The 24,839-nt window shown below is 50.1% G+C and overlaps 1 long non-coding RNA gene across 8 annotated transcripts; it reads right to left on the bottom strand.

Moving 5' to 3' along the window:
* Window positions 1-2,403: 2,403 nt before the first annotated feature.
* LOC138103668 (uncharacterized) lies at window positions 2,404-21,376 on the bottom strand. 8 transcript variants are annotated; one of them, XR_011147799.1, is made up of 5 exons: window positions 21,012-21,376; window positions 19,749-19,833; window positions 7,187-18,864; window positions 5,571-5,768; window positions 2,404-2,638 (listed from the first exon to the last, which is right to left on the bottom strand). It is a non-coding gene; the product is annotated as an uncharacterized lncRNA (long non-coding RNA). The 8 variants fall into 8 exon arrangements; XR_011147804.1 differs by lacking the exon at window positions 21,012-21,376 and having other exon boundaries at window positions 7,187-15,744; window positions 17,352-17,417; window positions 19,749-21,005; XR_011147800.1 differs by lacking the exon at window positions 21,012-21,376 and having other exon boundaries at window positions 7,187-17,417; window positions 18,747-18,864; window positions 19,749-21,005.
* Between the last annotated feature and the right edge of the window lie 3,463 nt (window positions 21,377-24,839).

The following is a 24,839-nucleotide window of genomic DNA, read 5'->3' on the forward strand; positions in this document are numbered from 1 at the left end:
CAGACCATTGCCACTCCATGATCCCCATTCCCCGGTCATTGTGCATACATGTGTGACCCCAGGGCTCCGCAGGAAGCAGATTCAGGAGGCAGCTGATGTATTTGAATGCTGTGCCTCGAATAGTTATCACTGGAAGGAGGTATAAGGTGGAGGGAGGACCCCATGAAAAAACAGGCGGTATGATTCCAAATCCTTTCCTTCTGTGACATAGCAGGAGAAGTTTGTATGCAGTTGTTACTGGAGGAGCTTTCAGTGTAACTCCTGCAGCTTGACCTCAGATAACCTACCAGTGAGCTGCAGGGATGCAGATCCATCATGCCATTTCTTTTTTCTTATGCTCAGAAAACTTTAGTATATGTAATTCTTGTGTGTGTCTTGGGAAGGTCATTTTGCTCTACAATAAAAGCCTCAGTACAAAGCTTCTCATTTTTGAGCACAGTAAAAGGGAGAATTAATCTGCAATGCTCTCCTGCCACAGAGCACCAGGGAAGTTTGGGAACTGTGTGCCCACATGGATATTTGACTGAATTTTTAAAATGGGTTTCCTTTAATAACATCACAAACAGAAGCTGGCAAGCCTGCACAGGCATTCCATAATGGAGCCCCAGCAGTGGGGGATTCATGTTCTCCATCTCGGTAGGAGTCAGTGATGTAGAATAGGCTGTGATGACATTGCAAATCGTAGAGCTAGTCCAAAATGCCAGCCCTAATCTCCACTCTTTCTGTTGATGTGATATGGATACTGTGCTCAGGCAAGGAACACACAAGGCTTTCTGAGGGGGAGAAACAGTAGATGTTTTTCAAATCAAAACATTTGTACAGGCTCCCCAGAGAGCACTGCTGCATGGGGAAGGACGAGAGAGCCTTCCTTGCCTTCTCAGCCCAAGGCTAAGGAGAAAAGTCACTGCTGTGAAAACATGATACACAGGGCCTTGCAGATACCCCACTTCTGTTTTCCTCCTGCAAAGGCATGGAAAAGTCTTGGACAGCGGGAGAGTGTTGGCTTTGGGATCCTGAGGTTGCTTGTTTTGCAGCTGTGGCAGAGCCGTGTCACTGGATAGTGTTGATACCTCATGGCCTTACAGGTGCCCAGTCTGTGCCAGAGGGATCTGGCCCACTGCATCAATCTTTCCAATTCATTTTTCTGCTCCCTGCAGACAAGGGACTGGGTCTGACCTTATGCTGTGGGTCAGCCCAGCCCAAAATTCTCCCTTTGCACCTTTTCACTAAGGACCTGCAGCCTTTTTTTGTTTTTACAGAGCTAAAAGCTCGGCACTGACCCATATTCCTGTTCCGCAAATATGCAGTGAGAAGGCATTTGGTGTTGTGACAGGGACACCTGGGATCAGGTGGTGAGAGCTGAGAATTCTTTTAAAAACAGCTAGACTGGAACTGAGTTTTAATATACAACACTGTAGTTTTTCCTGCAGTACACATTGCTAATGACTGTTCCATGGTAATAAGTCATGGAAGAAAAGGTTTAGGGAAGAAAAATAAGTAACTCATTGAAGATGTTCGGTTGGGAAACCCTGTGTAATAAAATTGGTTGCACATGGAAACAGTTTAATCCGTAAATTATAAATATCATGTACTCCTCGAGGCTTTCTTCCAGCAGGACTCTGCACCTCACAACCATAGGAAGCTTCCCGTTCCATGTATATGCTGGGTTACTTAGAACTAGAAGTCAGGAAAGGTGAAGTTTGGAACACACTGATGAATATTAAAGTTACTGCTTCCATTGCAAATCAGAGCACAACATCCTGTGAGCCTAAATCTTGGACTGTTCTGTGGGATTTAGGCTCCTCAGTGCACTGCTGGTACCTGGCTTTCATGAGGCCTTTGAAAATTCCTACAGATGATGCCTACTCTTTACAATAGTGTTCAGAAGAATTTCTGTGAGGAAATTGTGACCATTCCCAAAACAGGAGGTTTAGAACATAAGGCAAGCGGCTTGGGCGTGATGGGGCGTGATGGGACGCGAGCAAAGCTAAAAGCATTGGATAAATGGTGTTTCAAGTTAGAGGCAATCGATTTTTATCAGAATTTTGGGAAGTGTTCTGTTTGAAAAATGTTGTGAGCATCTCAGCCAATTAATATTCCAAATGTATGTTGTAGTTTGGTGCCAGAGATGGAGTTTCACCCCATTGCCTAATTGCCATCAGTTTTATTGTCCTAGTCAGTTCAATGGGAAAAAGAAAATCACAAGCTGACCTCTCAGAGGTAAACACAGCCCTATTAATGCCAAGAAAATCCACTTTCCTAGTGATGACAGTATAGTGATGATTCCTTAAGATGTCCGGTGTACTTTACAATGGGGATCTGGAAGCACTTATGTCAGAGTATGGATTTCTCACATATTCTGGTGCTTTTGCCTCTAAAGGAAGGAGCAGAGTCATCCTGCTGTACATGTACCATGGTTATTTATTCCTCAGCACAGTGGGAAGATGTACTGCCAGAGGTCCCAAACCTTCCTGACATGATGCCTTGTCTGCCAGGAACTATTTAGTGTGATAATGGCGTTTGATAGACTGGACACAAACACCATTGTCACACTCCACAGCTCTGGGAGCAGGTCCTTAGCCCATGGAAGGAGTCATGGATGCACACTGCAGACTTCAGCAGAGGGGCTTTCAAAGACCTGCAAAACAGAGACAAGACTGCATTGTGCATATTTATATGTGGCACATCGGGATTCTCACAAGGAGGCGGGACACAGGATCCTGAATTGCTTTGAGGTGAATATTGTGTCTCAGCTAGCCGTGGGAATGTAAAAGCTAAGTGGCTTTGAGTGCCCTTGCAGACAAGGGAGATGGACAGCACCTGGAGAAAGTAAACTGTACTATTCTAGAGACAAATTCCTGAGGACAGGGATGAGTCATTCCTGCAAGGGCTCATGTCTTCCTCTAATTGGTGGAGACAGCCCAGAATCAGCACCGGACTTTTATAGCTATGTCAGACCTGAGGTATCACAATGCTGGAGATTATATTTGATTTTCATATACTTGTTTTTAGCAGCATTTTTGAGTAGCCCACATACAAGACAGCCAAGTTGGTCTGTACTTCTGGTCCCACTGCCCCTGTGCTATTCCATGCTTGTTCTTCTGGGACACATCAGCACCTGTGCATCAGGGAATTAAGCTCTAGGATCCATAGCTGTGGTGGTCATCTCTGCACAGGCTGGGTGTTTCAGAGTTTTTCTCTGTATGTTTAGCCTGCTAGCCAAATAACATTTCTGCATACTCAGTGAGTAGAAAACATCCCATAAAAGATCACGTGGACTAAGGAGTGGATTAAGAGGACACAAACATGCTGCACAGGGATTTGTAACCCATGGAAATTCAGTTATATGCCATCGTCACATCTGAATGCTGCAGAGAGGCAGAGAAAACAGAGAAGGAGGAGCACATGGAATGGAGGAGGTTAGAAACCAGGGCTAGGGTGAACAGCAGTAGCCTTTTTTTTGTAGCAACTGAAAATTGAACTTTCTGTCTTAAAAGTCCACTTTCTGTGGACTGGTTAGACGCCCCTTGTGAGGGGATGCAGTTGTCTTTTTGTGCCAAGAGGTGAGAACAGGATGTCTTGCTGTAGTGCTTTTCAACTACCCTCTCATTTATTTTTAAGCTCAGAAAGGCATTCCCATTTAACATACTGGGGAGAATTTGCTGCCCATGTGTAGTAAACCCAGACTCTCCAATAGTCTTCTGGATCTGGTTCTGCTTTAGCAACAGAATGTTAAGGAAGTTAAAGCCCTCAAAAGGCTCATCCTCTGAGAACTCCTCCCTGGGCTTAGCCTTTTCATCAATCCCTTTTTGTGCAGGGAGCACAGGGCTCACAAATTAGCCCGCTCAATTCTACAGCATCAAACGTCAAAGTGCCCACAGAAAGGTGACACTAAGGCACCCAGATGAGCTGCTGCCCACCTGTAATGACACACCTGAACCACCAGCCTGCTCTTCACAATGTAACAGGGATCTCCTCACCAATCCTTACCCAATGATCTAACTTTTTATCTTATCTGGATCTTTCCCAATTGTAATATAGTTCAACCAGTGTTGATAGGTCAGGGCAGACTTAGTAGGGCTCTGGATCATTTTAATTCCTGATTTACATCTAGTCAAACCTCAGGGAAGGGTTTGTGATAACTCAGTGCCACGAGCCAGCAGTAGAAGCTGGGTTCTGAGTGCCCTTGGCTGGTGGACAGAACAGCAGAGAAATGGACCTTCACTGTCTCTGGTTACCAGATCAGGCTGTTTCATTTCTCCAGCGTGATTATCACAACAGTAATAATCTAGCATTCCCATCCCTGCCACAAAAGCAAGCCTAGAAATGCTTGTGCATGGCTGACACCCAAGGGATTTTCATGTTCCACTGTGTTTTGAGTCTGTAGTGCTGCAGTGGGACAGAGCTGGGCATTTGAACACACACACAAAACAGGCAGATGTACAGATCCACAGGTCAGGCTTTTGTGCAATCCCAGCTATGAAGGAGACATGAAAGAAGGAGAGGAGCTGCAACACACCCTGAGCATCACATGGCACTGAGTCTTTGGAATTAATGATGGCAAAGACCCAGTCATGCCAGAACATTCTGTCAGTCAGGATGCAGCTGTAGCCCTGAGGTCCACGGGGCTGGTTTTGGTAAGTGTGCCTATCCTGCAGCTGGTGAGAGTGAGAAATTAATGCCACAGGGACAGAGGTGCTGTACCTGGGTTTCTAATTCACCCATGTTGGTGTCTTCCCTTACCTTTCCTCATACACATTTTACTCAGCTTTCTCTCTGCAACAGAGGGGAATGATCAGGCAAGATCCTATTAATGAGGAAAAGCCTGGCAATCCTGTGCAGAGCAGGAAAGCCCAGCAGTCCTGGCAGAAGGACTCGACTTCACGGCAGAACATGTAAGGAGAAAGCAAGGCAGCTGATGCCACTGCAAACAGGCACTTTATAGTCCCACAGCTGCGTGGAAACTTCCAGCAAATAAACAGGAATATTTCCAAGTCAAAAGATAATGAAAGAAAGAGAAATAGCCACTAGTTTTTAGTACTGCAAGGGAAAAAAACCCAAAACAATGGGACAGTTACAGGGAGAAAGCAAAGCATAATCATCAGAGAAAAATCCCCTCTTTGCTTCTCTTCTGTTGGACATGTTTAAAGAACATTATTGGGATGTTCCAATGCAGAGGAGCATTGTGAAGAACAAGAGGGTTTTCAAGAGGGTTTTTCAAGATGGGTCACAGAACCTGTCCTTCCCATATGGCCAGACTTGGAAGCATTCCTGTTCACACCAGGAAGTCTGTCAGCTCCCCCATCACCCCATTTTTTAAAAACAATAAATGTTCAGGGTGGTTTGCACTGCCCTAACAAAAGCCTAATCTCTTTCCAAGTGCAGGTAGAGATCCCTAGGTCCAAGACATTAAATCCTGTTACACTACACAGCTGAGCCCTGAGCATGTGTGGATATTTTGGTATGCTGAAGTGCTTAGTGTTGGAAATCCACCTGCACTATTTTATATTTGTTAATATCTTTTAGCATTTCCTTTTCCTCACATGAATTGAGCACAGGAAGACACTTACCATCGGAGACAACAGCCAAAGGATCCTCTGGTGTGTTGTTAGGGCTTGGCAGAACCAGGATTCTCTTGCAGGACATTTTGCTGACTGTCTGTACTCGAATCTTTGGAGTCCTGGTTTCTTTTCTGAGTTCCCAGCAGTGGGCAGCTGCTGCAAGCCTCTGCTTCCAGTGGACACCTTTCCCTCTCCCTTTATGGGATCCTGAGGTTTTAAAGTAAACAATTCATTCTTGCTCTGATAAGTCATATTAAAATATTGATCTGGGGGAGGGAGATGACCCTTGCTGCACTGAGCTGGAGTCACCTTTAGTCAGACTAAAGAATGGAAAAAAAGCCCTGAGACCTCAATTTTCTCTGTTCCTTCAGAGAGAGCACATGTGGGGAGGGAAAAATGCAAAAGATAAGGGGGTTTCAGCTCCTTGTTTTGCTGAACCCTGAGATGGAGTGTTTACTCTAGCTGCATATTAATTGCTTACTTCTGCCACTGAGACTGATTTCATCTCTTCCTCAGGTCACAGCGCTCATCTCATGTTCACTGCTGGGGCTTGCCAATCGTTTTTCTTTCTTAAATTTTGGTGTACTGTCTGCTCTGTGTGGGAAATTTCAGACTGCACTTTCCAGCACACCTAGGAGGTGGGGGGAAAGCCTGGCTTCAGTTGAGCCTGTCTGAACACTGCTGGCAAACTCAGGAACGGCACACGCCTCCCAGGTCCTCATCCAACAAGACCGTTGCATAAACCTCCACATTTAGGGCCTGATGAATTTCACTTTTTTGGGGGAAGGCTAAAATAGGATTTGAACCTGAGATTTTCTCTGAACATAAAATAAAGTCACATCTTGGGTATGAGAACCTTTGCTAGTTAACTAAAAGGTGTTTCATCGCTTACTTCCATTACCATACTTCTGTTCCATTAGAACATTTTGGAACAGTCTGAAGTAGTAGTTTGGGGGTTTAGAAACCAAAGTTTTTGATATAAATACTTCACAAAAGTGAGGAACCAGGTCACTTTACTGATTTTGCCTGGATGTGTCCATCCAGCAGCAGAAAACCACCATGAAATCAAATCTAGAAAACATTCTATGTCTCGCCCTCTCCTCCTGACACCTCTTTATTACCAGTTGATGACACATCATTTTTGCTTAAGGCTGTCTTGGACTGCAAATGTGTCATGGCAAGAATAATCTACTGTTTCCTAAAATGCTGATTTCTAATCCCAGTCCTGTTATACAAACAGTAATTCCTCGTTTGGGACTGGTGCATGCACACAGTGTAAAGATGACAAATACTACTAGTACTATTAGTACTGCTAGTAATAGTAGTAGTTCAGAGTCTGCCCTAGTAGTAGAACAAGGTTTGGGGAAAGTAGGTATCTAGAAATGAGCTGTACAATTATATCTGCATCCCATGTGCAAACTCCTTGTGCTACTCAAAGTTTGGATGTGCATTCAAAGTCTACAGAAGGTATCTGACAATTTGCTTAATCAGAAAAAGAGGACAAAAGTCCTCAGATTAAAAAAAAAAAAACAACCAACCCAAAACCGAAAAGCCACATGTTGTCCAAAATTAGCAGAGAGAAACTAAAATGTGCTACTTTTAATCACGGTGGAAACACCACTTACTTGATATTTTGTGGGTTGTGTTTCTGGGGAAAAAAAAAAAGCAGTTTCCCTCAAAATGGGGCTCTGCAACTGTAGGTGAAGCACTGGTCACTCCACAGGGAGCCTGAGGAAAGTCTGGAACTGCATTGCAACATCCAGTACTGCTGCAGACTGGTTGAGGTCCAGTTCTCTGAAATGAAATGCCAAAGTATTGGGAAATTCCTGGAAAAAGAAAAGGAACTGGTTTGTTTAAATGTTACTAAAGGTGACACAGGGACAGATAATGCAACATATGTTGCACATGCACCTGAGGGCCAGATTCTTCCCTTGGAAATATGTAGCTATGACCCCAAGCAAAATCACCTAACTTTGAAATGCAGTCTAACTTTGAGGCTGACACTGCTCGGAGCAGAGGACTGAGTCCCGTGATCCCAAAAAGTCCCTTCTAGCCTAAATTATTCTGTGCTTCCATTTTATAAGCAGTGCTCCTGGTAAGGTGTCACTAGACAAAGGACATGATTTGATCCATACAAAAGTTCTTTCCTCTCATTTTTCTTATATACAATGTGGAGGATATGTTGAGGGAAATGGAAATCACAGGGATGGTGTCTTTTCTGTGTGGAAACAGTGGGAGAACAGCTTCAAAACTGAAGGAATAGCTGCAGGGTTAATAAACTGAGCTGTATCTTTGTGGCTTTACTCCAGCACATAATCAATACTCTTCAACTGATTTGGAGCTGGCTATTTCATCCATGGAAAAAATCCTGTTATGGTCCCACCAGCCATGGGCATGGCTCCCTTGGCTTAAACTTCCAGACAAAGCTGGGTCAGAGATTTAGGCTGGAATCTTTTATGGAGAAGAATGACACTTATCCAACAGTGGAACTGAATTTATCCCTTTGCTTTCTTAATGTCAGTGACTCTATGCTGACTCACATTGCTTTTGGATATGGCTGTGTAATTTTTGAGAGGACATTGCTACAGGGATTCTTGGGCTCAGAGTAGACAAAGGTGGTATTTATCAACTTATCCCAGAGTACTGCAACATTCAAGGGGCGCGTTTACCACGATTTCATGGACAGAGGTAAGGGCTACGAGTGCTGGGACAGCTCAGATCCCCGAGGAGAAATGCTGTGATCCTTGTCAGTCAATGGCCACTGGTTAAAGATTACCTGTGCTGGTCACTCCGACTGCTGGGTAGAGAAAGATTAACTCAGAGCAGCAGAAAGTTGAGCAAAGGTCTTTAACCTGGAAGCCATGATCTCTTCTGATTTATGCTGGGGCTCAGTAAACGAAATTGATTTGAGTTTCCCAATCATCAAACTCATTACATCAGTTCTGGATTGCCCTGGCATTTCCTGTAACCATTCTCTGTGACAGAGAGAATCTGGGTTGGGGATTATCTTCAGATTAGGAGAGTAAAGTCTGGCTGACAATCTACCCTCCATGACATTGCTGTTTCCCCAGCAAAATAGTTGTGGGCAGAATTTAAGGAATTTTGCTGTAAGCAGAAGGCTAACACATAAAACTTTTATTTACCAGTCCCTCAGGGCAACTCCCCTTCCCCCAGGAGACCTGCTGGCTCTGCAGACAGGTGTGCTGGGCACACCAGAGTGTGAGGGGTGCCCTGGGGTGGGTTTGAGGGAACACTTCCAGCTCTGTTAGTGTCCCTTGAGCCACACCTGGACCATCAGACAGGGCACAATGTGGGGCTCCGATGCACATGAGGATAAGCAACTGTATTGATTTTTTGGGTCTGTAAGTAAAAACCCTGCTTAAATCCACTTCTCGGAACTTGAAGAGACTTTGGAGACCTGAACTCTGTCAGTCCCTAGCGCAGTCTGTGCTCGGGGCTGAGGGTGGCTCTGCTGAAGGGCCCGGTGCCCTGTCCCTGTCCCTCTGTAAGCCCAGCCCCAGCACCAAGGCCTGGGGGAGGTCTGAGGCAGTTTGGGGCAGGGTGGACAGGGTACTTGGTGCCCTTGGCTTGCTGCAGCCAGCTGTAATTAACAGTTACTTTTTTTAATTGCAGCACTGCAGTCCAGCAGGGAGCAGTCCCAGCATAGCTCCTGTGCCTTGGGAGATGCCTGCCAGCATCTCACACAGGTTCTAGTTTTGCCCATTTGAGAAAAGCAAAAAATCAGTTTGGCCCCTTGAAAAATCGTGAAAAGTTTTTATAGTATTTTTATAACTGCATGCTGGTGTTCTACCCTGCCCCGGCCCAGTGGTGACTGGAGGAGCTCCCCACAGCTAGCCTGGCCACCAAAAGGGCTTAAAGTCAGGGCCCAGAAAGTAGCTAAGATAAGGCCAGTTAAACCCAGATTGGCACAGGCTGGACTTGGCTTTCCTCTTCTATATTCATCTGCTCCTAATCCCCCAGTTACACAGAAAAACAGTGCAGCTGTGATGGCAATGTTTTGGAGACAGTGGTGACGAAGTAACAAAGAATGAGCCATCGAGTGTTTTGTGTGGCATTGCAGGCACTTTCCTTGCTAAACAGAAACTTCACACAGATTTCATATGTAGTCTAATCTGTTTTACCAACTCATTTACCACCCTATGTAGCATGAAATTGCATTTCCCATGGCTATTCCAGTCCTGTTTGCCATGGCTCTGCTGAACCAAAGAATTTTTCACAAAATCCTGATTTCAAGACCTCAGAGACAAAGAAGCTGCTATTTTTTCCCAGTCTGTCGTTGTGGGTAATCCAAACCAGCAGGTTTGGATGGGGCAGGCTGCGGCTGCTCAGGTGCAGCTGCTCTGTAATTACTTAGGTTGGTGCAGGTGCTGAGCATCAGGCATCATTAGGTATTCAAAGATAGTTTTGAGTGAAAAGAAGGACTAAAGTGGGGAGGAAAGTGAGGCAGCAGCTTTTGTGAGAGTTGAAGTGCTCTCTTTCCACAAGGAAAGTTTATTTGTAATATTGGTAGCTGGAGAATGCTCCAGAAAGGATTTGCTTCCAGTGGGCAGAGGCTGGTTGTCAGTGGCACCCTGAGCACTTGTTAACTGGCCAGGGATAACTGGGAAGTTTCTGTGTCAAAACTAGGGAATCCCAGAATGGTTTGGGTTAGAGGGGACCTTAAAGACCATCTCATGCCACCCTCATGGGCAGGGATGCCTTCCACTCTCACAGGTTGCTCCAAGCTCTGTCCAACCTGGCCTTGGACACTGCTAGGGATCCAGGGGCAGCCACAGCTTCTCTTGGCACACAGTGCCAGGGCCTGCCCACCCTCACAGCTGAGAATTTCTTCCCAATATCCCATCTAAACCTGCCCTCTGGAAGTGAAAGCTGTTCCCCTGTGTCCTGTGAGTCCAGGCCCTTGTCCCAAGTCCCTCCCTAGCCCTCCTGTGAGCCCCTTATGTGCTGCAAGGCTGCTGTGTTGCAGGGACCCTGCAAGCAGAAGCAGCAGGGGGCTGAAATATGGATCTTGAGCTCAAAATAAAGTGAGCATTGGCAGTTCCTGACCTAGCGCTGGGAATTGCAACATTACATATCAAAAACATGGAAAGAAGAATTATTAATCAACTGTACAGGTTGTAGAAACAGGTGTGAGAGCTACACAGGTGTTCAGGCATGCTGGAAGTTAATTAGTCTTAATTAAGATCAGGTGTGAGGGTGGCGTAGGGACCTTGTAACTTTTTTTTAGTCTAAAGTGATTCTCAGTGTGGTGAGGGGTTTGGAATTGGATCTGCCAAGCTGGAGAAGCTTACCCATTGCACTGGATATTAAATTTACTGGGTAACAATAGCTCTGGAGTTCCCAAGACTGCTCTTCTAAACTGACTCACCTGGAAAAACTTAAAACTGACAAGTAAGTGGGTTTCTAATTTGTGGTTGGAATGGGATGACTCTGAGGTTCCTGTACTTGGCAATTAAAATAGGTAGTGGTGTTCCTTGGCATGTATTAGATTTGGTGAACTTTATAGAATGATTATCTGTGGGAAATGTGCTTGATCGGAAAGAAATTGCCAGAAAACTTTTCCCTTGCCTGCCAGCATCTTTGTGCTCTCTGAGGATAGCTTAGAAACAGAAAAACAGAAATGAAAAAGGGAGTGGTTAGTGAATCAGAGGTGGCCTCATGTTTCAGCCTCTGGATGATCAAGGGTGATGTTGTCTGGATCCCGGACACTTCTGCCTGTTTTGTGCTCCAGGGCTTTTTCAAGATCAGCTCTTGGAAATCAGTGGGTTTGCCCTGTACTCACTGAGCAGCATGGCACAGAGCCCCCAAAAGTTTTAGCTGAAGTGTAATCCCAAATACTGTGTTATGGACTAGTTAAGGTATTCATGTCCCCGCACTTCAGAACCCTCATGTGATGTTTGTACCAGCATCTACAGCTTCAGTGTATGAGAAACAGGACCAGTGTGGACACTGGAGTCCCAGTACCTGGGACAAGAGGTTCCCTTCTGCCCGCTTCGGGAATCCTTGGCAGGAGCTTTGTCACTGCAGGGTTGAAGGATGGCTGCAGAGTGCCAGGTGTCACCAGGCACCCACTCAGGGTGGGCTTTGAAGCTGAGGGAGGGCTGGGAGCCCTTGCAGGCCATGCTGTGTTTCCAGGCGGTTTCAGGGTGCTCAGGGGGCTGAGGCAGAGCAGCACGAGGGCAGGGCCCATGTGGAGCACTGTGCTGCCCTGGGGATTGTGGCACTTGCCTGGTTAATGGGGCCAGGGTGACCTCACAGGCTGCTGGCTCTGTCCCCTGGGCAGTGAATGCTCCTGTGGGTAAAGGGCTGTCCACAAAGCTTCAGAGCATGCATTTGCTGGCTTTAGAGAATAAAGAACAGCCTCTCCTCTCCCTCACTGTGAAAACAGACACAGTCACTAACCTGGTGTTCCGTGTCCGCCTTTGTCCCGCACACCGTGGAGATGTCACTGGGCAAACGGGGCTGGCCAGGGCTGAGCTGGGCTTGAAACGACACAGGTTCTTGTTGGGTGGGAGGGGAGGAGTGCCCAGCTCTGTAAGGAAACATCTGGCTGTCTTTAACCACTAGGAACTGCATGCACGACCTGCCTGTGTAATCACATACTAGTTCAGCTCACCAGACCTTGAAATCCATTGCCATAACCTCATAAAGGTTTCCCAGTTACACAATGTTGTCCTCAGAATACAGTTAAAAGAAAAATTATTTTGAGAATTCCTTTTATGTGTTATATTTCTTACTGTCTCACAGCGTTAGTAGTATTAGTGTTTGAGAGAGGAGCTAGTTTGCTGGTTAAATGAATTTTCTTCTCTTCTCTTTTCTTTTTTTTTTAATGGAGAAATGAGATCCAACAGTGAAAAGTAACCTTTTTCTTTTTTTTAATGAAACACAAAATGAGGGAGAAGGGAGGAAAATTCTGTTTGATTTCCAACAAATGGCCACTTTAAATATCTATGTATTGATATTCTTATTTGGAGATGAGATGTTTCTGTCTTTTTTTTTGGACCAAAGATACCTGCTCTATCAGTCTATGTTAGTCCCTCCAGGGGTTGTATCTCGCAGCCACTGTAGAGCTTCAATGCTGCATGGGACCTCCCTTTTGCTGAATCATTGGTATCAGCTTGCTGTATTTGGGAGTGTTTTTATTTTAAAAGCTAAAACTTTCTATGGACTCTAAAACAAAACACTTTCCAGCCTCTTGGAATTTTTCTGTTATATTGGAAAACAATTCAACATATGCAATTCTTGTTTTAGTGATCTCGGTGAATTAATTTTTATTTTTATTAAATAGGAGATAGGCTTGTGTCCATATAAAGATGAAGTAACAATTACTTAATCTCATGTCCAAGTGAAGACCCTTAAACAATGCAATTTGCAGTCATTTCAACCTATTTGCTTCCAAGGCTTATTCAGGGATTCAGAGATTATTCTCTCTGCTTACCAAGAAAAAACCCCCAACTTTTAATTAAATGTTTGCAGGATTAATTCTGTATGAGCTGAAGTTTAGAACTCACCTGCTGTTCCTAGAATACTCCTGAAAACTTGGTTTTCTTCCTCAGAAGTTTATTCTGACTGGGAAAAACAAAACACCACATAGCCAAATCTGAATCTTTATCCCCAGTGGAAAGTGAGTTATTTCCTCCAGATATCAGCTGGTGTTTCTCCAACTTACGTGAGAGCTTGCTCCCACTGCCCAGACCGTGGAGCTGCCTTTGGTGTGGGATGGGGTGGCCCTGGTCCCTGCTGGAGCCTCCAGCTGCACATGTGGCTGCAAGGCTGAATGGACCGTTCCTGGAGCTGGGCTCTGGGAATGATCCCAGGAGACTGCCCCGGCTCTGGCCGTGCCGTGGGTGGTGTTCCCAGGGATGGCACCTGGGCTGTTCTGTGCCCTGGGATGGGCTGTCCCAGGTGGCACCGGGCAAGGCAGTGCCCTGGGATGGACCACCTGTGGCGGGTGCAGTGCCTAGCACAGGAGCATCCCGGAGCTGTTTGGGACACACGGATGAAGATCTTTGGGGCCTGGCTGAGAGGGGCTGTGACTGTGGGGTCTGACCACGGGCTGAGCCGGGCTGTGCTCGCTCCAGGGTGGCAGGGACACAGATGTGGGCAGGGCCATGTGTGGGTGTGGTGAAACATGCCTGCTGGTGGCACAGCTGGTGTGTTCCCAGTGTGCGTGGTGAATTAAGGTACCATCTGCCCATGGCTGGCATGTTGGAGGTATTTCACGTTGGTGAGCTGTAGCATGTTAGACATTAATCATTCCTCTCAGGCCTCTGTGGGTGTGGGCCAGGGCTCTGTTTTACCCAGGTCAATGAACAACACTCTGGGGCCATGTTTGAAGCTAAGTGGTCGGTGTGGCAAGACTCCCCATGTTTCACAATTCTTAAGTGCTAGTAGAACATTCCTGAGTTCTAGTGGAACGTAAAGTCCAGTTTTAATTTAGGATCAGTGAGTAACTTACCCAGACATGAGTGGCATACTGCTGTGACAAGCAGTCTCAGAAATTCCTGAAGTTTGTTGAGGATAATTTCTCATCACAAGTGCTCAGCGAGCCAGCTAAGAAAGGTGCTCTGCCACGGATATCAAGGAATAGAGGACTCATGGCAGGAGTGATGGTCCTGCTCGCAGTGGTCATGAAATGGTTGGGTTTAAATTTTTTGGTGTTGTTACAAAAAGCAGAGTTGTCACCCTGGATTTCAAGAGAGCAAACTTTCAGCTCGCCAGGGAGCAGTTGGCCGTGTCCCCTGAGGAGCTGCCTCAGGGAGCCCCGAGTGATGGTCATGTTTTAATGACACATGTGCAGGAGAGGCAATGCCATTCAGGCAGAAGCCAGGCAGGTGGGGTAGGTTGCCGCCTTGGCTGAAGAGGGCACACTGCTGTTGGCTCTCTGGAAGCCAGGCCAGCTGTCACACGAAGAGGAGAGCTGTGGTTTGCCAGCAGGGTGCTTGGGGCTCAATCCAAAGGCTCGTGCTGTTCAACACTGTTTTCCAGGATCTGGGTGCGGGAGTGGAATGCACCAGGAGTGAGTTTGATGAGGATGCTGAAGTGGGAGGTGCTGTGGGCTCAAGGGATGAGAGGCCTTGCAGAGGGATCTAGATAGGTAGAACATGGGGCAATCATCAGTGGCAGGAAATCTAACAGGAACAGCAGCACTGCTGGCAGGAGAATTCCTGGTGGTTTCTACAGGGCCTGAATTTCACCCAGTATGTACTAATGCAGCAGTTATTTTGTGAATTAAAGGATTTTGCTGAAAAGCATAATGACTGTACCTGCTGGGAGCATGGGATGGAGTTCTCTCGAAGTCAGGCAGTAGCAGCCACAGGTTTGTGAGAACTGGCTGACTCACCTTTACCCCAAATTGGGAATTTTTCATCAAATGAAATTTTCCTGAAATGCATAATTTGACAAAATATTTCAACTCAGCTGAAAATTTTGTGCCTAAAAAAGCTTCTCTTTATTTTGTAACCGCATTTTTATTTAACTCCTGAAGGCTGGCATGCGTATTGCAGTTTGAATTAACATTGCTTTTTAAGTGTTATTTAAAGTTATGTTTTTATTTGCATGAAGTCTTGGGGGTTTTGTGGTTGGGGTTTTTTTTAAAGTCAGCTTTAGATAGTATGGTTCAAGCACAAGAACAGGAGGAAACTGAGTGAGGGTTACTATGTATTGCTCATGTGAGTTTGCTGATCCAGCACCTAGTAAAGTAATGGGTGCTGGATTAAGTCCTTCTTTTTTTCCAGCACTTTCTGAAGGCACTGTTTTCTTTTCAGTACCAGATTAATCATTATTTTGGTGCTGTGCTATGTCTGAAACTATACTTTATTGACAGAAAAGTTTCCTCAGCTGTGCTAGTAAATTGAGAACATGTCCTGGCTTCTTTGGGGTAGCCCCCTCTGTGTATGCAGGAGGTGTAGGAAGGCCTCGGGTTGCCTTGTGCCTCTCCTATGCCGTTTCCCCAGCAGTCCCTTTCCCTGCTGATATGAGCAGACTCCATACTGCTGAGCTGAAAGCAGTTCAGGAGTGGATGTGGCATTTTCTCAATGCCTTTCTTTGTCTCGTGGTGCCAGGTGAAAGCTCTGAAAGGTGATATTAAGCAGACTTGGAAGGAACGTTTCATCTGTATTGTCAGAGGCAGGCCTGGCTGCGCACTGCTCCAAGTGGCTGCCTGTGGAGGAAATAGGAGTTTATCATCAGAAAGAAAAATTCCAAACTGGGCACTTGTGCTGATGCTGATAGAAGACTGTGTTTGCCACGTGACAAATGATGACTTAGTAGTAAGAATAAGGTGAATTGAGATGGTTTGTGTACTCCACAAATCTATATTTGTTTACCATAAATTCCTCACTATATAGTGGGTATGTGTTACCCAAACCATGCTTCAGGTGAAAGCATCAGAGGCCAGAGATTCAGGAACTGGCTCTGAGCTGAGTTTCCTGGCTCCTTCATTCAAGCCCTGAAAGACACTAGACAGAAAAGCACAAAATCCTTAGGAAACGTGGTCTCAAAGGGAAGCAGGGGCAGTTTGGTTTTTTTTTTTTTTAATCTAAGTGAGAGATGAAGTAAAAACTTGCTTCCAGGAATGCACATTGGTGGAGATTCAAATTCTGGTCCAAACTTGTGCTTAGAAGCAGCAATTCTGCCTCTGTCTAGTGTTTGTCTCTGCACTGAAGTCCTGATTAACTTCTCTGGGTTCTAAAAGCTGCTGAAGGAATGACAGTGCTGCTGACAGCTCACCATCAGAGGTGTCCTTGCCAAACAGGACATCGGCAGCTCTGTTGCTCTGTGAATTCAGCATCCAAAGCAATCTCAAGGTAGCTGCATTTTCTTACTGGACTGCAGTTCTTGCCAGTGCTTTCCTGTGCCAGGAGGCTGCCAAGCTGGAGCTGTTACCAGGACCCTTGCACTGCACACAAACTGCTGCACTTTGGGTGCTCCTGGCACTGAGCTGCTGCCCACGTGTAGGGCAGGAGCATCTGTCACATCTGGGTTGTTCCTGAGGAACACTGATTTGTCTTGGACTGCTTCCCTGGCATGTAACACCACCTGCCTTTGTCCTGGGGATTCATACTCCTGGAATACTGGCTGATGTGCAAACTCTCGCGTTGGGCTCAGCGCTGTTGTTACAAACCAAAGGCAGAAAGGAGCAACAGGATGATGTTTCCTGTCTCACTATCAAATAGCAAAGTCCTTTATAAAATGGGAAAAAAATTGAATTGCATGCTCCTAATTTTTTTTAACCTATAGGTACAATCAGGAAATGCTGAGTCCAAAATGTCTGTGTCATGCCCAGCCATTGATATTACATGGAAGCACAATTTGTACTTACATTATTATTAGATAATTGGAGACTGTGAACCAGCAGCGTGCTTGGTGAGGAAGAGAAACTGTTTCAAACTTGACAATTTTCTTAAAAGCTGCTGTTGACAGAAGTAAAGCACTGGGGCAAAGGGAATTACTGGGATGGTAGGGAAAATGCTGTCACTTGTGCGAAGAGATGGCACTCAGTTCTCTGAACTCTAGGTGGGCTGCAGAGGAAGGGAATTACTAGACTTTTACACTATGTTACCCCACTTTGAAGCAGCTAGAGGTTTAATGGTTGTGTTCTGTAAAGAACCCCTTAAAACTACAGGTCTGTGCTGCACCAGCACACTAAAACATGTAGAGGTACAGCAGAGAGGTATCTGCCCATGGCATACGACTAATATTTGCCAAGTATTGATCTAGTGTGCATCTCTGTTATCTTTTAGATTTAGTTCAAGGTTCAAAGTTTACCTTTTGTTTAAAAACTGATTTCACAGAGAGGTCATGTCCTTTAACTAATCCAGCAGCAATAGAGGTCTGTAAAATAAAAACTGAGTTTACCACTACTTGGAGGAAAGCCTTGAAGCCCATACAGAAAGCCCCTATGGCATAGAGGTGTATCCACAGACATGGCAGTATGCAGAGAGCCTGGACAAGTGACAAAGTGGAGGAAGTAATTAGTCTGCTTTGGAATGTTGTAGTGTTGCCAGACGTAGCCTCAAACCAGGAGAAGATAAGCCCTATCCATTTGCTCCCAACCCAGGCACACCCACAGCACTTCCCAGGATACTGGTCACTCATCCCCACCTTCATATTTTCATTGCAAAGAGTCGTCTGAAATGATTCCCAGATAAGTGAAACCCCAAAGCACACTGGGAAAGGCAGGTTTACCACAAAATAAATGGCCACAGGAAAAAAATACTCAAATGTAACAGAAGGTGTTGGTTTTTACTTCCTGTTTTCTTAATAAAGGTATGTGTGTGTGCATATAACAATCTGTAAATAGGGGTGAAGAAAATCCCTCTCCCTAGAGGCAGAATTAAGTGATTATGCATCAAAAATTTGCTCACAATTTTAAAACTTAAGCAAGCACAGAGTAGTTCCTGTCCACAAGTTTGGCACATTTCATTTCCATTTATGTGACACTGGCCACTTTGGCCAGGGCTCTCTCTGTGTCTCAGGCGTTGGGGACTGTAGTGACCAGGGCACAGACAGCTTGAAACCAGAGCAGATCCCTCTAGATCAGCAACATGCTGGGGACAACTGGGGACAGGAATGAGCAGAAACTATCAGCCTCTGGGGCTGGGACTTAATTTTAATCACACAGATCGTGCCAAATGTAGGGATGCAGCTCCTCAGACCCTCTTACCACGAAAACCTGTTCTGATCTCACAACCTCCACAAAACCCACAGGAATTCGAATTTTGGGCTGCTTTTACAAACTTCATCTCAGCTTTGCAAAAGCCAATCCCTGCAGGTCCCGTCTTTCCAGAGCACCAGTCCTTATTGATCTCCAGTTCCCTGGAAAACCTGCCTCAGCCCTAGTCTGTGCCAGCGACAGCTGCAGCCTTGCTGAGCACAGGTCTGGAGAGGTCAGAACCCTCACCTGGCCTGCTGCACTTGGAGTGAGATCCAGCTCTGGAAGCTCTGGAGCTCTGGAAACAGCCTCCAAAATGTTCTAGGATCATACCTTTAAAATGTTTTCCTGACAGCTCCAAAGTGCAACAGCTACAGCATGAGTCCTTGTCCCAACCCTGGCTCACTGACATACACACACACAGGAAGCCAATGGTCACACAGGCCCTGCTTGCAGAATTCCTGATCCAAACCCTCGCCTTTCCTGCCCAGCACTGAGGGAAATCTGACCGAGGATTAATGAAGAGCCCTCGCTGAGAGCAGTCATCGTCCCAGGCCTTCAGGCTTGGCAAGATTCTGTAGGGAACGGACCCAAATTCAATTCCCAAATCTCAATCTCTGACAAGTCCTGTCAGAAAGATAGAGGACAGTCAATTAGAACACGGAATTAAAAGGCTGCACAAGGAATAACAGAAGCTTTCCCAGGAATAGCCCAAGTTCCTTTTCTCCCTCACCGGTCCGGGGCCGTGAGACCGAACCTTGGGCCCCAGGAGACAGGAGAGGTGTTATCAACACTCGAACCTCCCAAGCGTTGTTATTGCTCAGAGAGCTGCGCCGGTACTGAGCTACTCCCATGCGCCTGCACGGCTTTGGGGAGGGGCAAGACCACGTCCCACTCCTGCCTGGAGAAATTTCAATGCCCTAAAAAGTCATTTCCCTTCTCTCTCTCTGACCCATAGTGCCACAGGAAATCTTGCTGAAAACGAGGGGTTGGGGTCGGGATTGGGGTCGGGGTCAGGCAGCCAAATAGGTGCCTTTCTGAGGAGCAGGGCCTTCTGCCACTCCCTTTTTCATCCCAACCCAAAACACATGCCGCCATCTTTGGAAGGACACGCTAATCTGGGTGCTGGAGCTGCCGTCTTTGGTGTGGAGTCTGGAACTTTTGCCTTTCTTGCCATCTTGGGTTCTGACAGAAGCCACTTCTGGTCAAGCCACCATCTTTGGTGGGGGACTGCAAAGCCTCTCAGTGCATTCCCAGCTCTCCCAGGGGTGGGAGCTGGTGCAGGGCTGGGTGACAGCCTCTGGTTGGGCTCGGGGCAGGCACTGGCCCTGGCACAGACACGGGGTGGTTTGGGGACGCTTGGGGAGCAATGGGAGGAAAATGAGGGATGGTGCTGGGCAGAGCGATCAGCCTGTGCTCGTGTCAGTGCAGCTGTGCAGGGCACTGGGATCTGGGTAAAACTCCAGCTCTCCTGGTGTTCAGGGATGCAAGGTCTGAGGGACTGGATTTACCTGGGGCTTTCCAGGAACAAGAGGAAATGTGGTGCCTGTGTCCCATCAGGTTGTTTCCCTCTGAGGACAGAGAGTCCATTCTTCTCTGGAGAAGAGAATGAAAAATAGGAAAAATGAGGCCATGAGTAGTGGACAAGTAGGGAAAATTGTAGGGATAAATCTTGAGAAAAGTTCCATGTTATTAAATAAATATTTTGAAGTAAAAATGAGGGAATCAGTGGTGGAAAAGTAGGGGAATTTTGGGGGATAAAACTTGAAAAAAATCTAAGAACTGAGAATGAATAGTTTTGGGTAAAAATAAGGTAATAAATTGTGGACAGTAAGGAAAATTTGGGGTGTAAAACTGGAGATAATCTCAGAGTAGAGGATTAATATTGTCTTGTAAAAATGAGGAAATCAGAAGTGGACAGACAGGGAAAATTTGAGGAGGGGGAAGTGAAATAATCCCCAGAGATTCAGGAATGAACATCCTAAGGTGAACTGAAGTCATCAGCTGGGGACATGGAGTGAAAATTTTGGGGGTAAGAATGGATGTTTTCTTCAGGATGGAGAATGAATATTTTGAGGGAAAAAATGGGATCACTGGTAGTGGACAGGTAGGGAAATTTTGGAGGTAAAGACTTAATCTACATGGAATAAGTAGGGAATGTTTTTGATGGAAACTGGGGCCAGAGGTGAAGGTCAATCCAAAGCCAACCCTGCTTCACCTCTAAATCCCAGGATAAATTCTACAAGCTGCCAGTTGAGGGACTAAAAATCAATAAAAATGGAGACGAGCATTAAGAAGGTTCCTAGGAATCCCATCCCAGTGTTGTCATGGAATTTTTAACAGATCTGACAATAACAGTGCATTTCTCTGTTGGGATTATGGCCATGGATCATGTGAACCCTCAGGACTTGTTTTGCTTATTTCTCCCTGGAAAACGACATTGCACCTTCCAAACCATTAGGGAAATCCTGGAAAAGGAAGGAATTCAGGGTTATTGGAGGAGTTCTGTGCTGTCATATCAGGTGCCAGCCAGTTCTGCCCTAGAACCATTCCAGAGGCTGGTGTGTTAAGCAGCATTAGCAGAAAAGGAGCAGCCGTTCCCATCCCAGCCCTTTCCCGTGATCCCAAAATTGGCTCTGGTGATGAGAATGCCAAGATTTTGAGTTCAATCCCCAGATGTAACAATCACTTCTCATTATTTGATTTGATGATCCTCGGGGGTCTTTCGAACTCAGAATATCCTGTGCTCTGGAAATAAAGAGGAAACAGTTTACCCTGGCGTTTTAAACTCAGAGGTTTTTCCGATGGAGAGCGCGAGCCGCAGAGAAAGGGAGGGAGAGGAAGGAGGGCGTAAGCCCTCATCCAGCAGGTGTCGGATGAGCGGCCCGAACAAGGCCCCGGTCCCAACCCGGGCGCGGTCGGAGCAGGAGTGGCAGAGGCGCAGCAGCCCCTCCCGCCCGCGCCGATGCACCCCGCACGTTCCGCAGCCTTCCCCGGGGGTGCGGCCACGGGCGCTGCTCTGCCGGGGGCTGCGGTGGCCTCGGAGGTACCGAGGCTGGGGGTGCTCCGCATCCCCGCGGCCGCCGCGGGCGCGGACGGGACGGGGCAGCGCAGCGGGGGCTGCCGGGCCCGCCGCACGCTCGCGCCGCCCTTCGGTGTCCGCCAGGGGGCGCGCACCGGGGAGGGCGGCGCTGAGGGAGCGACGGCGCCGGGGGTCCCGGGGCTGGCACGGGCGCTCCCCACGCCTCGCCCGCTTCCAGCCGCGATCCAGCGCCTCCTGCGGGGAACCTCCGGCTGCGACGGTCCCGCCGCATCCCGAGATAAGCATCCACCGCACAAAGCGGAGCGAGCGCGGATCCGCCGGGATTTCGGGGCGGGGCGGGGCGGGGCGGGGCGGGGCGGGGCGGGGATGGGCCGGCACAGGTGTGACGGGCGGGACCTGCACAGGTGCGCGGGGCCCCAGAGCGGCTGCGCGGGGCGGGGCCGAGGGGATTTAAGCCCCGGGAATTGGCCCCGGCGCCATTTGGCCCAGGGCTCTCGGTGCGGGCGGCTGCGGCCGGGCCGGGCTCGAGATCTTTCTTCCTCGATATCCCTTTTCTTCTATACTTCTCCTCTTCTGTACGTCTTTTCTTCTGTACTTCTCTTCCGCTATACCTCTCCTTTCTCCCCTTCCTTCCTCCTCTTCCACACCCTCCTCCTGAAACCTCCCCTCCCTTGCCCTCCTTCCCCCCCCAGCCTGGTGCCCCCTTGCCCCCTCTCCCTGCTCCCCTTCTCCCCCCGCCTATTTCCCCGCACCTGCCTTCAATCCTCCCCCTCTTCCTTCCACCCTTCCTTCCCCCCCCACCCAACCTCTCCCTGCTCCCCTTTGCACCCTGACCTTCTGCCCCATCTGCCCTTAATTCTCCCTCTCCACCTTTCCTGCCCCCTCTCCCTGCTCCCCTTCCCCCTTTTCCCCCCTGTTCCCCCCACTTGCCTTCAATCCTCCCCCTCCTTCCTTCACCCTTCCTTCCTCCCCCGCAACACCTCCACCTGCCCCCTCTCCCCTGCACACTCCGACCTCCCCCCCCCCGCCTCTGCCCCGCTATTCCCGTCCTCCATCCCCACTCTCCTTCTTTCCCCCGCAGCCGCGGGGCTCGGGGCGCCGGAGAATAAAGCCCAGAGGGCCGGAGCCCGGCGCCCCTGCCCTCGCTGGAGCCCCACACGGGGCCGGACCCGCTCGGCGGGTCCCCTGTGCAAACAAGAACACCGCCGGGGCTCCGGCTTTCCACACATCACACTGGGGATCCCCTCCTCAGGAGGGGGTCCCGGGGCGGGGGGTGGGTTTCAGGGAGGGGGGTGTGTTGGGGTAGGGTGGGCCCCCTCCACCGGAGGAGGGGGTCCCGGGGGGGGGGGTGGGTGGGTTTCAGGGAGGGTGGTGGGTTGGGGTGGGCCCCCTCCGGAGGAGGGGGTCCCGGGGAGGGGTGGGTGGGGTGGGCCCCCTCCGGAGGAGGGGGTCCCGGGAGGGGGTCAGGGTGGGCCCCCTCCGGAGGAGGGGGTCCGGGGAAGGGGGGTGGGGCGGAGGGGGGACTTTCCCCCCCTCCAGTCCCCGCCCCCTCTCCCGGACCCCCTCCTCCGGACGGGGCTCCCCCAGGCCCCCTCCCCGGGACCCCCTCCTCCGGACCGGGGCCCCGGGGGGGTGGGGGGGGCGGGTGGGGTGGGGGGGAAGCAGGGGGGGTCACGTCACTCTGCAGCATGAACAGACATAGAGACAAAGCAACAGCCCCCCCCGTCCAGACCCCCCCCCACCCGCCCCCCCCCACCCCCCCGGGGCCCCGGTCCGGAGGAGGGGGTCCCGGGGAGGGGGCCGGGGTGAGCCCCGTCCGGAGGAGGGGGTCCGGGAGAGGGGGCGGGGACTGGAGGGGGGGAAAGTCCCCCCTCCGCCCCACCCCCCTTCCCCGGACCCCCTCCTCCGGAGGGGGCCCACCCTGACCCCCTCCCGGGACCCCCTCCTCCGGAGGGGGCCCACCCCACCCACCCCTCCCCGGGACCCCCTCCTCCGGAGGGGGCCCACCCCACCCCACCACCCTCCCTGAAACCCACCCCCACCCCCCGGGACCCCCTCCCGAGGAGGGGATCCCCAGTGTGTGTGTGGAAAGCCGGAGCCCCGGCGGTGTTCTTGTTTGCACAGGGGACCCGCCGAGCGGGTCCGGCCCCGTGTGGGGCTCCAGCGAGGGCAGGGGCGCCGGGCTCCGGCCCTCTGGGCTTTATTCTCCGGCGCCCCGAGCCCCGCGACTGCGGGGGAAAGGAGGGGAGGGGAGGACGGGGAGAGAGGAGAGATGGGGGGGAGGGGGGGTTGAGACGGGGTAGGGAGGGGGGGTCGGAGTGCGAAGGGAAGCGGGAGGGGAAGGGAAAGGCCAGGTGGGGGGTAGAGGGAGGGTGGACAGAGGAGGAGGAGAGGGGGAATAGAACCGGGTAGCGGGGTAGGGACAGGAGAGGAAGGAGTGTGGGGCGGTCGGGTTTGGGACAGGAGAGGAGAGGGGAAAGGGGGAGAACGAAGGGGAATACGGGGCGGAGGAGGAAGGGGGGGGACGGGACAGGAGGGGAGGCCGAAGCCCCCGCGTCTCACCTGCGGAGCTCGCACAGCGAGCTCCTGCCCTCACCGTGCCCGGAGTGAGCAAATGGCCGGCGAGGCGCTTACCGGGGATTAAATCACCTCGGCCCCGCCCCGCGCAGCCGCCCTGGGGCCCCGCGCACCTGAGCCGGGCGCGCCCCGCGCACCTGAAGCCGGCCCCGGGCCCCGCCCCTGAAGCCGCGCCCCCGGCTCCGCCCGGCCCCGCCCCCGGCCCCTCCGGGCCGTCCCCGGTATCGGCCGGCCCCGCCCCCGGTATCGGCCGGGACCTGCCTCCTGGGACTCTCCGGGACCCGCCCCGGTACCGCTCAGGACCCGCCCCCGGGACCCTCCGGGACCCCGCCCCAGAGTCCCGGCCCCACCCCGACCCCCGCCCCGGGCCCGCAGAACCGAGGAGGGATGGGGACGGGGATGGGCCGAGCCCGGCGCTACCCCTCCTACTCCGGCTGCGACGGTCCCGCAGCATCCCGAGATAAGCATCCACCGCACAAAGCGGAGCGAGCGCGGATCCGCCGGGATTTCGGGGCGGGGCGGGGCGGGGCGGGGCGGGGCCGGCACAGGTGTGACGGGCGGGACCTGCACAGGTGCGCGGGGCCCCAGAGCGGCTGCGCGGGGCGGGGCCGAGGGGATTTAAGCCCCGGGAATTGGCCCCGGCGCCATTTGGCCCAGGGCTCTCGGTGCGGGCGGCTGCGGCCGGGCCGGGCTCGAGATCTTTCTTCCTCGATATCCCTTTTCTTCTATACTTCTCCTCTTCTGTACGTCTTTTCTTCTGTACTTCTCTTCCGCTATACCTCTCCTTTCTCCCCTTCCTTCCTCCTCTTCCACACCCTCCTCCTGAAACCTCCCCTTCCTTGCCCTCCTTCCCCCCCCAGCCTGGTGCCCCCTTGCCCCCTCTCCCTGCTCCCCTTCTCCCCCCGCCTATTTCCCCGCACCTGCCTTCAATCCTCCCCCTCTTCCTTCCACCCTTCCTTCCCCCCCCACCCAACCTCTCCCT

The sequence above is a fragment of the Aphelocoma coerulescens genome (assembly GCF_041296385.1).
Source record: "Aphelocoma coerulescens isolate FSJ_1873_10779 chromosome Z unlocalized genomic scaffold, UR_Acoe_1.0 ChrZ, whole genome shotgun sequence".
Classification (NCBI taxonomy): domain Eukaryota; kingdom Metazoa; phylum Chordata; class Aves; order Passeriformes; family Corvidae; genus Aphelocoma; species Aphelocoma coerulescens.